The sequence below is a fragment of the Pelobates fuscus genome, chromosome 1 (genome assembly GCF_036172605.1).
Source record: "Pelobates fuscus isolate aPelFus1 chromosome 1, aPelFus1.pri, whole genome shotgun sequence".
Classification (NCBI taxonomy): Eukaryota; Metazoa; Chordata; class Amphibia; order Anura; family Pelobatidae; genus Pelobates; species Pelobates fuscus.
In genome coordinates, this window is record NC_086317.1 from 237,636,599 (window position 1) to 237,654,898 (window position 18,300).

The window sequence follows — 18,300 nt, forward strand, 5'->3', positions numbered from 1 at the left end:
ACAGCTTTTGCATTAATATTCACTTACTGAAATGGAAATTTATTTACACAGAAGATCTGGTAAAATTCTCAGAATTAACTACAATTTGATGTTTGGTGAATAAATACCAGGCTGAAAAATAATAATAATAATAAAATAAAAAAAAGAAATATATATATATATATACAGGGCCGACCAGAAAGCCCTAAATTAGGCTACTTTAATTTAAATTATTTTTCTGTCAGTCTCACTGCACAAGCAATGCTAAGCAATTCTGCACCTCCTGTGGGTAAGCTCTGCCCCCACAGGCAGGCTGCTGAACTCGCTGGAAGGAAGAGGCCTGAGAATGACAAATTCACCTACCAGTGCCAGGTAAGCTTCAGCCATGACAGTGATCATGTGTGTGTGCCTGCCAGTGAGTGTGTGTGTCTGTGCCTGCTAGTAAGTGAGCTTGTGTGTGAGTGCGTCTGCTAGTGAGTGAGCTTGTGTGTGTGCCTGCTAGTGAGTGAGCTTGTGTGTGTGTGTGTGTGCCTGCTAGTGAGTGAGCTTGTGTGTGTGTGCCTGCCATTATTTGAGCTTGTATATGTGTGTCTGCTAGTGAGTGAGCTTTTGTGTGTTTCTGCTAGTAAAAGATCTGATGTGATATATAAAGAGCATTTTTTTTTAGCAAAAGTTGAAAAGTGGAACCAAGTCAATTATTGTAACTTTGACTCCACTTTATACCTAACTAATTACCACAAATGAGTGTTGACGAGGTCGAACTGTGCAAAATAACTCTGTCTCCTTATATGTAACTATTATATTTTTAATTTCCTTACATTGTTGAATAATTCACACTGCAACTTTAATGTAGCTATCTATTTATTTATTTATTATGCACTTTTCAGGGTTACATTGTCTAAATAACATACAGACACCTTTCTCAACTGTTTTGAGTTACATCCACTGTGGTATTTAAAATGTGAGTTTGGTTTATATCATTAATGTAACATGAACATTAACATAAATGTTAACATGTAGCATGGCATTTTGTATTATTTTAGCTTGATGTCTCCATGAAATAAATAGAAATGTGTCAGCCTTGCTGTGATGCAGTTGATGGTTTAAAGTCATGAGTCATTTCCTTTGTACCAACACCCGCATGGTCACATTGTGTACCCAACCATCTGTAATGGTTTGATCCATGTATACAAGGAGTGGTGGTTTGGCAGAACATCAGACATTGTGGCATTGCTCAGTAAAGGCTCACGGTCATGTAATAATGCCTGGTAATCACTCATGCCCTGGTCTTCTAGTAAATCGACAGTAGTTATGTCTTTCTGAAATATTCTATTTTCATAATCCTATTTCAATATGAGGTTTTCCTATTATCTGTGGTTGACTCCTAAGGGTAGACTAATTTGAGCCCCAGCTTCAAAGATATTTGTTTCTTGATAGTCAGCATGTGGTTCCAGGGATTATACTAAGATGGAGCTTAGCTTCTAGTTATTAAGATGCTTAGTATGTAAGTTCACTCTTACGGATGCCATCACTTCTCTAAAAAACAAGAAATGTATGTTATTTTTCAAGGAGCACTTTAGTGTCCACATTTGATGGTAGCTCACATGGCACAAACCTCCCAACATTTGAAAAGGACAAAGAGGGGCTCTTTAATTTTAGCGGTGTGAGTGAGGGTGTGACAAGGGGTGGGGTTTTCTTAGACATTTTGGGTGACTTACCAATAACAATGTATGCAACAAAAATTTTATAACAAGAACAATGTATCTCATTTACACAGCCTGCTCTCTAAACACATTTATTGTAGTGGAAGACACATTATTGTGGGTATTATTGCTGAGGAAGGGGACAAAAGCTGAGGAGGGGGACAGGGGCTGAGAAAGAGGACAGGGGCTGAGGAAAGTGACAGGGGCTTAGGAAAGGGACAGGGGCTTTGGGGGGCATGGGATGAGGAAGGGGGACAGGAGGAGAGGAAAGGGACAGGGACTGAGGAAAGGGACAGGGACTGAGGAAAGGGACCGGGGTTGAGGAAAGGGACAGGGACTGAGGAGGTGGACAGGGACTGAGAAAGGGGACAGGGGCTGAGTAATGAGCTGGGGTTGAGGAAAGGGACATGGTCTGAGGAAGGGGACAGAGACTGTGGAAGAGGGACAGGGGCTGAGGAAGAGGGACAGGGGCTGAGGAAGGGTACAGTGCCTGAGGAAGAGGGTGTGGCGGAACCAACCTCGCCACTGTGCACTGGAGAAGCCTGGTTGCTAGCCTCCTGCCCTGCAACTACGGCCCTGGGATGTATTAACCCTTTAAGAACTGTATTTGGGCATAATGGATTTGTATAATGCTGTTCCTGGCCCTTTAATTACTTTGGAGCAGTGTTACAACTTTTAAACTGGCACTTCAGATGCAGTCGAAGTGCCGAAGTCGTCGAAGTGCCGAAGTCGTCGAAGTGCTGAAGTCGTCGAAGTGCCATTTTAACTTATTCGAACGTGGTCAGCGGTGTGTGCAGCCCAATCTATGGAACTGTTTCCGGCTACCCAATTGCACGAACACCGCTGACCCGTACCTTCTTCGACACCGCGGCTGGAGACTATGTCCCGTTCGAAGATTCTCGGTGTAAAATAGACCGACCGCACAGCCCAAATCCATGGAACTGTTTTGGGCATGAAAATGTGCTTGCGGTCGGTCAAAAGTGAGTTATACCTATCTCCCGAACGGCTGAACGGATTCGAATGATTTTGGGGTATGTTTGTATTTGGAATGTGCTGATTAATAATATGTAACTGTTATTAATATTGGATGTATGGTTTTAGAGTTATGAAAGTTGGGTAAAAAGTATGTTTTAACTGTACGTATAATTGTGTTACCTCTCATGCTAAGGGGAGGGAATCTGTGGGATGTAACCATTGTGGGATTGGGTAATGCATAATTGTGTGTGTCATTAAACCTGAGTTCTACTTCACCCTCAATTTGGAGTGCTGTCTCTTATTGGGGGAATCTGCTACAAGGGATTGCTATGCTCTGCATATTCCCTTGCTAAATCACTGCTAAGATCTTGTAAGAGCTTGTTCCTGTCTTGGTCTCTGGAGGAGTCTACGGTGGTTATGGTGTCTGCTGCAGTGCTTGGAGGCGCTAGGAGCATCCTTCAACGGAGGTACTCAGTCGGGGTGCCCGTCGATCCGTTACAGAGGGACAGGGGCTTAGGAAGGGGGACAGGGCTGAGGAAGAGGGACAGGGGCTTAGGAAGGAGACAGGGCTGAGGAAAGGGACAGGGCTGAGGAAGAGGGGCAGGGGCTGAGGAAGAGGGACAGGGGCAGAGGAAGGGTGCAGGGACTGAGGAAGAGGGACAGGGGCTGAGGAAGGGTACAGGGGCTGAGGAAGAGGGACAGGGGCTTAGGAAGGGGGACAGGGCTGAGGAAAGGGACAGGGCTGAGGAAGAGGGGCAAGGGCTGAGGAAGAGGGACAGGGACTGAGGAAGATGGACAGGGGCTGAGTGGGACAGGTCTGAGGAAGAGGGACTGGGGCTAAGAAAAGGGGCAGGGGCTGAGGAAAGAGACAGGGACTGAGGAAGAGGGACAGGAGCTTAGGAGGGGAGGGGGGGCAGGGCCTGAGTAAGGGGACAGGGACTGAAGGACTTGGACCTGAGTAAGGGGATAAGGAGAACACTTGTCATGATATGTGAGAACTCTCAGCAAGATATGAGGCAGCAATGCAAGGCAACGCAAAGTAAAATAGCTAGGTGTATTACTGCACCTTAGAGTGGCCGAGCTTAATGCTGAAAAGGAAAATAATGCAAGTGGGACAGGGGCTGAGTAAGGGCACGGGGCTAAGTAAGGGGACAGGGCTGAGGAGGGGGACAGAGGCTGAGTAATGGGACAGGGGCTGAGTAATGGGACAGGGCCTAAGGAGGGGGATAATGGCTGAGGAGGGGGGCAGGGGCTGAGTAAGATAACAGGGGCTGAGTAAGATGACAGGGACTGAGTAAGGGGCCGGGGGCCAAATGCAGGGACAAAAGCTGAGGGGGACAAGGGCTGAGGAAGGGGACAGGGGCTGAGGACAGGGACAGGGACAGTGACTGGGGAAAGGGACAGGGACTGAGGAGGTGGACATGGACTGAGGAAGGGAACAGGGACTGAGGAAGAGGGACAGGGGCTGAGGACGGGTACAGGGACTGAAGAGGAGAACAGGACCTGAGTAAGGGGAGTAAGGGGATAAAAAGAAAACATAAAGTGTATTCCCCCCTCCCTGATGCTTACCTTGGGCCAAGAGGGGTGGGACAGGATCTGAAACCTGCAGTCAGTGGAGTCGGCCGGCCTTTCCTGATGATGTCAGGAGGGGGCCTGACTTCCTCTGCTCTTCTCCCAGACTCCCCAGCGATCCTGTGAGAAGATCAGTGAAAGTCACGCCCCCTCCTCCTGACATCATCAGGAGAGGCCGGCCACTCCACTGGCTCCAGGCTGCAGGGAGAGAGGTGAGTTTAAAAATCCGAGTTCCCAGCCAGAGGCAGGGGATTCGGATTTGTGCTCCTTCCTGCTCTGGCGGCTGCTTGTGCCAGCCCTGGGTCCTGCAGGACTAGTAACGGGAACGGCGTTCCTACTGTGGAAAAAGTGCAGGAACGGTGTTCCCATGCGTTCCTGCAGGACTCGAGCCCTGGCTGTGCCAGATGAAGGAAGAGTCCCATCACAATGATCGCTGTCATGGCTACTGGTAGAAGTATTGCTTCTGGCTATAGTGTTGGTATAGACAGTGTAGTTCTGTCATGGCTGGCCTCACTTGTTCCCTCAATAACCTTAGTATGTGTGGAGAGTAAGCACGTAAAAGGGAAGTGTCACTGTTTTGGTGTTTACACCTTTATATAAAGCATTGAAAATTACATATAACTTGAGCTAGCCTTTTTTGAGATTCTCAGTTTTCTTTAAAATTTATATTAAAAACTTAGCAAATTACATCACAATCCAGTTCAGACAAGGCAAAAGGAAGGCCGAATATTGCAAATGTTTCTCCTTTTTCATGTATGCTTTCTCTGTGCTGACTGCCAGGTATTGCAATCCTGGGAATCTGTGAATACCCTGTTCTATACCAGCTTCTTCATCAATAAAACATGTCAAGATTAAAATATACTGTGAGTTTACAATTCCCCTCTAAAATATACTGGGAGTTTACAATTCCCCTTTCATGTTAGCATAACTTGGGAACTCTTTATTGCAGTTGAGAGGGGGTGCGTAAACTGCCAGGTCTTAACTCACATGGCTGGTCAATAGACTAGACTAACAATGATACATTAATTATAGTTGAAGTGTTAGTTAACTCTTTGAAGCGGGTAGACCTTTTCTGTGTAAAATGCTCTATTGGCCAGTATACATAAGGTCCTTCCACTTTAATTGCTGTAATGCCTGGAAAAAAAAGGTTTTCTAACCTGGAAAACAGTGTCAAGTGAAGCTCCCAGCGCAAACTTCCACACCCTGTCACAGGGGTCGCATGCGGTCCAATCACAGGCTTCTGATTGAAAAGCCTGTGATTGGACCAATAGCTGGCTCAGAGCATGTGCATGTACTTTGGGTTGAGGGGAGGGATTTTTTTTAAATGCCTGCAATGTAGGGAGGTGTGGGATAGCACCCACAAGGAGAGAGAGTGGGAGGGAAAAGGTAGCTTCCTTTTTCAGGTACTCTGCCTGGAAGGGAAGATTTTAACCTCTGTTATCAGCGAGCTGACAACAGATGTAAAATATGCACAGAATTGACATTATGCAGCACAGAAAAGAGTTCTGGGAGTGCAGGGGGTGCAACTAGCCCCTAGCAAACAATTACAAATATCTCTGAATGTGCAATGTCTCAAGCTGAAACACTGCACACACTGACTCCTACATCCATGTTAACTTCAAATCATGAAATGTAGTAACCTTTTAAACACAGGTTATATAACTGTCCTACTGGTAGCTCGGCCTTTTACCTTATTATACCTGTTCTGTTTTGGTTCTTTTTCTCTCACTGCATTCATTTTCTCATATCCGGAATTTCCTACCTTCTTCTCATAAGCCGCAGAAAACTTAAATTAAAAAACATTTCATGCAGCTGTTTTCAATGCTGGAAACTGATGGGCAAACCTTATTCTTCTGCTTTAAGACTCTATTCGCTCACATCTGAATGTCAGCAACTGTTGCTTATATTATATCTATTGTTTTGCTTAATTAATTTGAGTGGTTAAATTATCTGTTTTTTAAAAATATGTTTGCTCATAAATTGTAAAATAAATTGCTAGCCAGGACCATACTGAGCGAAAAATTTGGCCCATGCATTTTTTAATCACTTTGGTCCGTGGAGAAGGGGTCAGGGCCAGAGAGCGGGTTGACAAGCATGCCCCTTCCTCTTCCAAAGTGATATATGCAAACAAACAAAATATGTGAACACAACTCAGTGAAAATAGTGATAATTAATAAGAAAATGGAGCTTCCCTGTGTTAGGTAAAGTATCCAGAAAAGGTCCCCAAAGACTTCCTCTTGTCTTCAGCATACATACAAAAAAGAGTGTAGGATTATATGCTAAATACAGATCAAATGGAAAAACATAGCGTTTAACTGTGTGAGAGTAAATGAAGATGTGTAATTAACAATTGACCACTCACAAATTATAAGATGTAAAAAAGCCTTGAGTGTAATCCTTTTCTTCAATATTTTCTATGTTCATCTTCACACTCCCATCAGTAATTAGGAATATTTGCTCAAAAGAGAAAATATATGGAGAATAAAGTGCAATTCCAGAGTGAAGTAAAAAAGAAATTTAATAACTTACAGTTAAAACAATAAGCATATCACCACTGGGCGTCCTACGCGTTTCGTCCTAAGATGGGACTTCCTCAGGGACTTGGTGCATCAATGACAGCAAGAACATGTATAAAAAACATTCCCCCCCCCCCCCCCCCCCCCCAAGTTCTTATATATCCCCTCCGAGCATTCATTATTCAATTATTCCCGGCCAGTGTTGCTTCACTGTTCGGGCGACACTTCCTGCTTAGACGGGATGTCGTCATCACGCACGTCTTTTGCGTTCCAAACGTGCGTTCCACATACCCGGAAGTGGATAGCGATCATCTATTTGCAATTCTCTCAGAGGCATATAAGTAGATAAAAGCATATGAGGGGGAAAAGAAATTTAAAAAGACTCTGGATAGCTCTGGATAGCACAATATGTTATATGGATACAAAAGTATATCCCTTATCATCCTATTGTAAACTATAACAAATCATAAATGTATACATCAATATAAAAGAATATAAACTATGTACTGCATATGAGCTATATACATATATATACAATCCCAATCTGGGAAATAAAATCAAACACAATTAAACAAATATATACATTAAAGCTGATACATTCAAAATGGAGAAGGAAATCTATAATAAAGAATGTAATACTCCGTGTATTCCATATGTCCTCATTATTTCATTCCCCATTATGAGAATGTGTACAAGACAAGCAAATGGATCAAACAGACAACCAAATATTACTTTCCTTTCCTTATAATATATGAGTGATTAGGTGAGGTGGAACCCATTTTATATTTGTGTATACATTAAACACTCCTCCCCTTCATCCCCCTTTTTACAATGCTTAAGTATTTTCCACCAATATGACTCTCTCTTTTGGAATCTTTTAAAAGCCCCAACCTTTAGTAACAATGCCAATAATGAGTTGTATTTTATGTATGAGATTATCCTTTCGGGTTTTCTCAATTAACACCCCGATCAAAATGTTGGCAGAAAATGCATGAAAAAATGAAATGAAAAAAGGAGGAGTGCAACATCCGCAAGAATATTCTATATATAACCAAAGTTAATCCTCAATAAAACTCCACAAATCAATATCTAGATTAAGACCCCAAGGTTGGAGTGTTTTTAATTTATTTATCCAGAATGTTTCTCTTTGTGAAAGTTTCTTGGTCAAGTCTCCTCCCCTCCAATAAGGATCCACATGCTCAATGCCCATAAAGGAAAAATTTTGACAACAAAATTGGTTGCAAGAATTGCAATGCAGAGGTATTATATGTTTAGTAGATTTTTTTTATAATATTGTTTTGATGTTCTAATATTCTTTCTTTTAGTTTTCTACAAGTTCTTCCCACATATTGTTTCCCGCATGGGCATTGTAGACTACATGTAGACTACATTTTTAGTGTTGCAGTTTATGTTAGATTTTATTTTAAATTTCAACTCATAACTCTTTCTTTTGTGTGTATTTTTGATTTTTACATACTTTACAGGTATTGCAAGGGTTAAAACCATTAATGTTAAATGGTCTGCCCTTTCGTTGGATTTTTAATGCGTAACTTGGTGCCAGTATGTTTTTCAGATTTCTTGTTCGCCTAAAGATTATTGGCGTTTTCTTGGGTAGCACTTTGCCTAGTATGGGATCTCTACATAAAATATTCCAATGTTTATTGAAAATCCTTTTTTTTTTTACAGTGTTGTGTGTTATACTGTGTAATAAAAGAGAAATTATAATCATTTTGGGGGGTTTTCTTGGGTTTAGATATCATTAGATCTTTCCTATTCTTTTTTTCTATTTCCTCAATTTCTTTATCTAACACAGTGGGTTCATATTTCTTTGCTATGAATTTATTTTTTAGGTGCCTAGCTTGCTCCCTGTAATCTGATTTCTTTGTACAGTTTCTCCTCACCCGTATTAATTGGCTCTTTGGGATTGTTTCCAGCCATCTCTCCTGGTGGCAACTTTTTCTATGTATATAGCTGTTACCTTCAGTTTTTAAAAAAAAACATTTTGACTCAATTTTGTTGTTCTCCACAAAAAAGGATATATCTAAGAAGTTTATAGTGATAGTATCCATCTCGTGTGTAAATTTTAGACCATATTCATTTTGATGAATATAGTCCAAGAAGGAGAATAGCTCTTCTCGTGAGCCTCGCCAAATCATTATAATGTCATCGATAAATCGTTTCCATAGGACCAGGTTCGCTGCCCCGCCATGCACACTCCATATGTGGTTGGATTCCCAATCCCGCATATATATGTTTGCATAGCTGGGGGCGAACCTGGTCCCCATGGCCGTGCCAGTTGTTTGCAGATAGAACGAATCATCAAAAAAGAAAAAATTATGTTTGAGAATATAATGAATGCTGAGTATTACATTCTTTATTATAGATTTCCTTCTCCATTTTGAATGTATCAGCTTTAATGTATATATTTGTTTAATTGTGTTTGATTTTATTTCCCAGATTGGGATTATATATATATGTATATAGCTCATATGCAGTACATAGTTTGTATTCTTTTATATTGATGTATACATTTATGATTTTTTTATAGTTTACAATAGGATGATAAGGGATATACTTTTGTATCCATATAACATATTGTGCTATCCAGAGCTATCCAGAGTCTTTTTTTAATTTATTTTCCCCCTCATATGCTTTTATCTACTTATATGCCTCCGAGAGAATTGCAAATCGATGAGCGCTATCCACTTCCGGGTATGTGGAACGCACGTTTGGAACGCAAAAGACGTGCGTGATGACGACATCCCGTCTAAGCAGGAAGTGTCGCCCGAACAGTGAAGCAACACCGGACGGGAATAATTGAATAATGAACGCTCGGAGGGGATATATAAGAACTTGGGGGGGGGGGAATGTTTTTTATACATGTTCTTGCTGTCATTGATGCACCAAGTCCCTGAGGAACTCCCATCTTAGGACGAAACGCGTAGGACGCCCAGTGGTGATATGCTTATTGTTTTTAACTGATATGTAAGTTATTAAATTTCTTTTTTACTTCACTCTGGAATTGCACTTTATTCTCCATATATTTTCTCTTTTGAGCAAATATTCCTAATTACTGATGGGAGTGTGAAGATGAACATAGAAAATATTGAAGAAAAGGATTACACTCAAGGCTTTTTTACATCTTATAATTTGTGAGTGGCCAATTGTTAATTACACATCTTCATTTACTCTCACACAGTTAAACGCTATGTTTTTCCATTTGATCTGCATTTAGCAGATAATCCCCCACTCTTCCAAAGTGAGCATGAGCGCAGAGCCCTGCTGAAGAGCTCTTGCTTGAGAAAAAGTACCTGTATTTGCTCTGCGCAGCGCAAGCAAATTTAATGGCATGCCTGTGCTATGTTTGCTTATGACCTGTCTCTGTGTTTCCATAAGTGGGATACCAGAGGACAAAAGGGCAGGAAAGAGTATTATGCATGTGTTTGGAAGCTGCTTGTTGGCTTGCATGTTTGTAGAGTGAGCTGATTGTGGTGTGGTGTTTTGTGTAATTAGGTCAGTCTCCCAGTGTCCCATACTGTCTCTGTGTCCCCATGTCTCCTTATACCCCCTAGTATCTCAGTGTCCACTAGTGTCTCGGTGTCTCCATGTCTCTCAGTATCCCCTAGTGTGTCAGTGTCCCCTAGTTTCCCTTTGTCTCCCATTGACCCCATGTTTCAGTGTCCCTTAGTGTCCTTATGTCTCCCAGTGTCCACTAGTGTCTCAGTGCACCATATCTTCCAGTGTCCACTAGTATCCCCATGTCTCACAGTGTCTCAGTGTCCCCATTTTTACCAGTGTCCCCATGCCTCCCCTAGTGTCTCAGTGTCCCCATGTCTCCCAGTGTTCCCTCCTTCCTCATGTCTCCCATTGTCCCCTAGTGTCTCAGTTGTGTCCCCATGTCTTCCAGTGTCCCCTGGTGTCTCAGTGGTGTCCCCTAGTCTCAAAGAGTCCCCATGTCTCGCAGAGTCTCCTAGTCTCCAAGTGTCCCCTAGTCTCCCATAGTGTCTCAGTGTCCCTGTGTCCCTATGTGTCAGTGTCCCCATGTCTCCCAGGATCCCCCAGTGTCCTGTGCCTCCCAGGATCTGCCAGTGTCCCTATGTCTCTTTGTGCCCCAGTGTCCCCATGTCTATGTATCTCCTAGGATACCCCAGTGTCCCCATGTCTCTCAGGTATCCCCCAGTGTCCTCATATCTGTGTGTCTCCCAGGATCCCCCAGTGTCCCTATGTCCCTGTGTTCCTCTAGTGTCTATGTGTCTCCCAGTATCCACCAGTGTCCCTATGTCCCTGTGTAGCCCAGTGTCCCCATGTCTCTGTGTCCCGAAGGATCCCCCAGTGATTTCATGGTTCTGTGTTCCCCTAGTTGTGTCTATGTGTCTTTTAGGATCCCCCAGTGTCCCCATGTCTCTGTGTCTCCCAGGATCCCTCAGTGTCCCCATGTCTCTGTGTCCCCAGTGTACCCATGTCTATGTGTCTCCCAGGATCCCCCAGTGTCCCCATGTTTCTGTTTCCCCTGTGTCTTCATGTCTCTGTGTGTGTCACGTCTAAACATTTGTTATGAAGGAACACAACTGCAGATTTCTTATAGTTTGAATATTTATTATAAAAAGTAAAAGGTATTGACTTTAATTCCAATTTACAGGTACTGTAGCTTTAAGTAGTAAACGATAACTGAAGTCCACAATTATATGCACTGTAGCTTTAAGTAGTAAACGATAACTGAAGTCCACAATTATATGCACTGTAGCTTTAAGTAGTAAACGATAACTGAAGTCCACAATTATATGCACTGTAGCTTTAAGTAGTAAACGGTGACTGAATCAGAAAGAGTCCTTTAGTAGTATTAATTAATTAGGTGATAAGAAGTTACAATAGCTGTTTCATAGACTTTAACTGAAGCAAGATAGATGCAGCTAACTGAGACAAAGTATGAGTTGAAGTTAGCTGTAACGGGTTTGTTTTAACGAAGGACTTTGGAGACAGGAAATAACAGCTTTGAGATGCAACGCTTATCACAGAGGTTTTACTTAGCTTCCGGCACATAGAACACTGGTTCCCGAGATCTCCTCAGAGGCGGTTTATCCTGAATGGAGAGAGTTCAGCTTTAGTCGTGGATGAGGAAAGGTGAAGGGAACTTGAAGTCTTCCAGTCCGGTCCGGTCCGGTAACAGAGGGCTTTCACAACGATGTTGCAGCCGGTTCGTGAGTACGGAACGTAGTTCAATAATCCAGCGTCGATCAGCTGGTGCGGTCAGATTAAATAGGGAGACCGTGTCATAAAGAGGTGTGGCTAAGCTCCGTGGAACCAGGAAGTAAGAGGATATCATAATTAAGGCATGACAGTGTGCCCCCTGTGTTACCTGTTACAGATTGCCCTCCCATTTTCTCCCCCCATTCCTCACTTACGTGAGCTGCTGGCTTGGCTCTCTGTGCAGAGCTGCTCCCCGCAGATCAGTGAGTAGTGAGAGGCAGGAAGGGAGATACTGTAACTTCCTATCCCTGTCTCTCTCCACACACAGCACTGGTGCCGGTATTGCATCTAGTCTCAGTTTATACTGAGAAAAATACCGGTATTTGTTTGCTTTTATTACTGCAATACCAGCACCAGCCAGGCAGCCTCAAATACCTTCTGTGCCTGTAAAATATCAGCCTGGTGGCAACCCTAATAAGTGCTAGAGTGTGTGTTTAGGGGATGCAGCAAGTATGCGCATAGGTGCTTAGTGTATACATAGGTGACGTAGTGTGTGTAAGAGCTGTCGAGTGCTTGCGTTTAGGGAATGTAGTTTGTGTTTTTGTGTACAGGGGATCTTGTGTGTGTATATGAGATCCACAATATGTATAGGAGATGTAGTGTCTCCCTGCAGCCAGCACAGAGCAGCCAGGGAAGTCGGCGTGACTTCCTACTCACCAGCAATCCGCTGGGGCGTCTGGGAGAAGAGCAGTGGAAGTAACACCTCCTCCTCCTGACATCATCAGGAGAAGTCATCCGACTTCCCTGGCTGCTCTGTGCTGGCTGCAGGCTCCAGTTTCTATCCCACCTGACCAACAGGGACAAGGTAAGCTTCAGGGAGGCGGGAATATACTAAAAATAAGTGTTTTTGTCAAAATGCTTATAAGCAGCCCCTGCCCTCCGTTCTTTAGTTCCTGTTCCCCCCTCTCAGCCCATCCCCACCCCTTCGTAGTCTCTGTGGTGTGGTATTGTGTTAATAGGTTGGTTTCAGTCATGTTGTGTTTGTGGTGTAATAAAATGTATGTGTGTCTAGGTGCTGTAGAGAGTGTGCGCATAGGGGGCATAGTGTGTTTAGGGAATGTAGTGTGTGTTTGCTTACAAGGAATCAAGTGTGTGCATGGGGGATCCAGAGTGTGTATGTCAAAAATGTAGTGTGTGTGTGTAGGTGGTGTAGTGTGTGTGTGTGTAGGTGGTGTAGTGTGTGTGTGTGTGTGTAGGGGATCTAGTCAGGGCCGGATTTAGATGAACAGAGGCCCTAGGCTATCCCACTTATGAGGCCCTTTCACCTCCCATTTTTAAGTTTGTAAATTACATGAGAGGCAATAAAATACATCATTACTGTGATATATATCAATATGTTAAATTAAACATGTTGTGATTGGTACTAACCTTTATAAAAAATGTGGCACGGATAATAAATTTTAAAAAAGTCGAGATGAGGAGAGGGGGGTGATTGTGAGAAGGAGGGGGGTGATGAGGAGAGGGGGGGTTATTGTGAGAGGGAGGGGGGTGATGAGGAGAGGGGGGTGATTGTGAGAGGTGCAGACCATGGATCTCGTGAATCCCAGTCAGGGTTTGAGCAGTGCACGCGTGATCCATGGTCTGCAGCTCTGCACATTGCGGAGCTGCAAACCGCCGGTCTCGGTGATCGTGGCAGGAGGGGCAATGCAGTCTGCCCCGGGCACTCCCCTAGTAAGTGGCACCCCCCCCCCCCCCCCGCTCCCCCTTAGTACGCCACTGGTCATATCATATGCGTAGAATTTCTCCTTATTTTCGGTTCAGTGTTTTAGTGTCCCCTGTTGTTTAGAATAGTGTAATTTTAATTTTGTTAACAATTTGAATGTAGGCCCCTCTTGATCTTGAGGCCCTAGGCTGAAGCCTAGTTAGCCTATAGGAAAATCTGGCCCTGGATCTAGTGTGTGTTTGAAGGACCCAGAGTGTGTAAAGGAGATCTAGTGAGTGTGTGTAGAGGTTTCAGAGTGTATATAGGGATCTAGTGTGTGTATATGTGTAGATGATCCAGAGTTGGGTAAGGGATCTAGTGTGTGTCTGGAATGCAATGTGTTTAGGGGTGCAGTATGTGTGCGAGGGGTTCTGTAGTATATATACATATATGTTTGGAAGTAGTGTGTGTGTGTGTGGTGCAGTGTGTTGGGGGACTGCTGTGCGTATGTGTGAGGTGTGCAGTGTGTGTGTGAAAGGTGTAGTGTGTATGTGTGAGGGTTGTAATGTGTATTTGTGAGGAGTATAGTGTGTGAGGGGTGTAGTGTGTTTGTGTGAGGATGCTGTGTGCATGTGCAGTCTGTGTATGTGAGAGTGCTGTGTGTGTAACATGTGCAGTGGGTGTGAGGGTGCTGTGTGTGAGGTGTGCAGTGTGTGAGGTTGATACGTGTGAGGGTGCTGTGTGTGTGAGTGAGGGTGATGTGTGTGAGGGTGCTGTGCAGGGCCGGACGGGCCCACCGGGATACCGGGAAATTTCCCGGTGGGCCGTCGGCACCTGGGGCCGGGCAGGCAGCTGGCTGACCTGCGGCTGCTGGCTGGGGAAGCTGTTCTGGCGGCCGCTGGCTGGGGGAGCTCTTTTGGCGGCCGCAGGGGGAGCAGGCTGTTCTGTCTCTGCTTCCCCGCCCCAGCGTGCTGCTTAATGAGACCGTGGCCGGAATATGACGTCATATTCCGGCCGCGGTCTCATTAAGCTGCGCGCGAGGGCGGGGGAGCAGAGACAGAATAGCCTGCTCCCCCTGCGGCCGCCAAAAGAGCCCCCCCAGCCAGCGGCCGCCAGAACGGCTCCCTCTGCGGCCACCAGAAAAGCCAGCTGAGCTCCCCCATGCAGCCACCATCAAACTGAGCTCCCCATGCGGCCGCCAGCACAAAGGTAAAAATTATGTGTGTCAGTGTGAGTGTATGTGTGTGTGTCATGGTGTGTGTGTGTGTGCCTGTGTCATTGTGTGTGTGTGTCTCTGTCTGTCATGGTGTGTGTGTCTGTCTGTGTCATTGTGTGTGTCTGTCTGTGTCATTGTGTGTGTCTGTCTGTGTCATTGTGTGTGTCTGTCTCTGTCTGTCATGGTGTGTCTGTCTGTGTCATGGGTGTGTGTGTGTCTCTCTGTGTCATGGTGTGTGTGTGTGTCTCTGTGTCATGCAATGTGTGTCTGTGTCATTGTGTGTGTGTGGCTGTCATGTAATGTGTGTATGTGTGTGTTATGGTGTGTGTGTGTGTCAAAGTGTGTGTGTGTGTCTTTTTTAAGGTGTGTGCCTGTCATGGTATGTGTGTGTCTCTGTCATGGTGTGTGTGTCTGTGTCATGGTGTGTCTGTCTGTCATGGTGTGTGTGTGTGTTTCTGTCTGTCACGGTGTGTGTGTGTGTGTGTTTGTCATGGAATGTGTGTGTGTCTGTCTGTGTCATGTAATGTGTGTGTGTGTCTGTCTGTGTCACGGTGTGTGTGTGTGTGTGTCTGTGTCACGGTCTCTCTGTGTCGTGGTGTGTGTGTGTCTGCATGTGTCATGTAATGTGTGTCTGTGTCATAGTGTGTGTGTGTTTGTGTCATGGTCTGTCTGTGTTATGGTGTGTGTGTGTCAAGGTGTGTGTGTGTGTCTTTTTTAAGGTGTGTGTCTGTCATGGTATGTGTGTATCTCTGTCATGGCGTGTGTGTCTGTGTCATGGTGTGTCTGTCTGTCATGGTGTTTGTGTTTCTGTCTGTGTCACGGTGTGTGTGTGTCTATGTCACGGTCTGTCTGTGTCATGGTGTGTGTCTGTCATGCTATGTGTGTGTGTATGTGTGTTTTTACTCACTTTTTTTTCCCCACGTCGTGCTGGTCTCCCCTCAACTGGCCCTGCCCTGGAAGAAAATCTATGTCAGCCCCATAAGTCATTGCGCCATATATTGTCGCATGTAATATGTAAGGCTATGTCTTGCCACCCTAGATGATTGATTATATATATAATATATATATATATATATATATATATCTTATTCCAATATAAAATATTGGTCCTTCCTGTGTCAGTGCGGATTGGCTGAGATCATCAAGCTTGGAAGGAAGGACCAATATTTTATATTGGAATAAGCAATATATATATATATATATATATATATAATCAATCATCTAAGGTGGCAAGACATAGCCTTACATATTACATGCGACAATATATGTCGCAATGACTTATGGGGCTGGCATAGATTTTTTTTCCAGGGCTGCTTTGGAATCCCCAGTCCGGCCCTGGTGCTGTGTGTTTGTGTGTTTGAGGGTGATGTGTGTGAGGGTGCTGTGTGTGTGTGTGTGTGTGTGTGAGTGAGGGTGATATGTGTGAGGGTGCTGTGTGTGTGTGAGGGTGCTGTGTGTGTGTGTGTGCTTTTTGTGTTAGGGTAATGTGTGTGTGTGAGGGTGATGTGTGTGTGTGAGAGGATGCTTTTACCTTTAGCCTGGGAGGGGGGACGTGGTGCCATCCCTGATGGTTCTAGTGGTGAGTGGCCTAGTGGCCTGTGGGGCTAGAGTTCACTCACGTGAGACTCGGAGTGTTGCCATGGCGACGCTCCGGATCTCGCGAGAAGAACCTGGCGGAGCTGCAAGATAGAACTCCTTCAGTTTCTCCTCTCCCTCCCTCCCCTGCCGGTTGCCTCATTACACTGCATGTGGGCTGATGAGGGAGATCTTTGATCTCCCCATGGGCCCGTCATGGAATGCAGCAGGGCCGGCACTCGGATAGCGCGGGCCCTGCATGGACCGACCGGTGAGATCCTGTAAACTCCCCTGGCGGCTGATGGCCAGTCCGGGCCTGCTTGCTATTCAGGTAATGCCTATTGCCTTTAAAGAAAGGGAACAGGCAACAAGTATTTAGTTTTCAACACACAGAGAAGAACAAACTAATATACAGGAGCTGCTTGTACAATGGCCAGACAAAATGGATCTAATATGCATACAGGGTTCACGGGCTGAGACCTTAGCAACAGATGTCTTCACTCAGGAAAGCACACAAGCAGTAGAGGAAATCGAGCAAGTTAATGATTTTGCTGAGCCAGATACAGCTGATCAAGCTGATGAACTTTTAGAATTAACGTCTAGACTCTCATCCAGAAAGAACAAGGGAGTTCCCAGCTGCTCGCCTGTCCTACTCGCCTGTCAACATATGAACCCTCATTTGTAATAATTACTAGTGCCTAATCTGTTGGAGGACTTACTGTGTCCTCTATAGTCTCTGTGGTGCTAGAGGGGCGGTGTGTTGTTTTATCTTTGTTAATGTCTTCTTGCTCTGCAGCCATTTTGCCTTTTCAATTCAATTTGTGATGCAGGTGGAGGTCTAAAACCATGCAAACATAGTGTCCTTACCCTATTTTTAAGATATATCAGGGATACTTACCATAAACTTAAAAAGAAAAAGAGAAACAAACATATAGTGCAGATGGTACTTTTATAAATATTTTAAAATGCTATTGATTGGATCCACTCAGATGGGTCAGAGTTTGAAATTACTGGCTCATTAAACAGCACTTCTATGCTTTTAGAGCAACATACCACCTCCCATCCAGTAGGATTCAAAACTCAAGGGACATAGAATATGAAAAGAGATACCTTCTTTTATAGATCCCACTTTGTGAGAATGGATATCCTCTAAAAAAAATAAACTCTCCATCTGTATTGAACTGGCTTATACCACTAAAGGCATCTAGCAGAGACCTGAGAGACAGTTCTTGGGCCAGAGACTGAATCCCTCTGGTCCAAGGGTATCCCTTTTCGTATCACAGTGGCTACATATTCAGAAGGGACACACATTTAAAGGGGATATGCCAAAATACACACATTGTTTTATTTGACCTTTCTAAGCAGAAAAAGTATCTGTGATATCCTGGGGGGAAGGGGGGAGGCAGGGAGGGAGTGAACGTGCTCCACAATGCTTTTTTTTTACTCACCATAAAACTGATACTTTTAATCATCTGTTAGTAAGCTAGCAAAGAATGTATGAGGGTTGTACATAAATAATAAATGTTCAGTATAATGTTGTAAAATAGATTGTTTTATTTTTATTTCAAACATTTGATTGGCGAGAAGGAAGGTACAAACAGTGCAATATAAAAATATACAAAAGTCATGTCGAAGTACATGCATGAAACCAATTGTATCAGAAAATACAGGAGGTACAAATTCCAGAAGCACAGGTTTAAAGTATAATGAGGTCCAATTCATAGAGATAAATACATATCAAATATATAGAATGATTAGCAACACTGTTCTTTCTAACAGAGACATTCAACCCCTGAAGTCCACTTTATGTGTGAAGAGCTTTTTCTTTTTTTCTTTTTTCTTTTTTTTTTTTTTTACAAAATGAGCAAATTTAAA

At 44.0% G+C, this 18,300-nt stretch overlaps 1 protein-coding gene across 2 annotated transcripts in view; it reads left to right on the plus strand.

The window, feature by feature from the left end:
- Positions 1-18,300, plus strand: part of LOC134592422 (bone morphogenetic protein 8B-like) — a 78,526-nt gene that overhangs the window by 29,599 nt on the left and 30,627 nt on the right. The gene's annotated exons all lie outside the window — the stretch shown is intronic.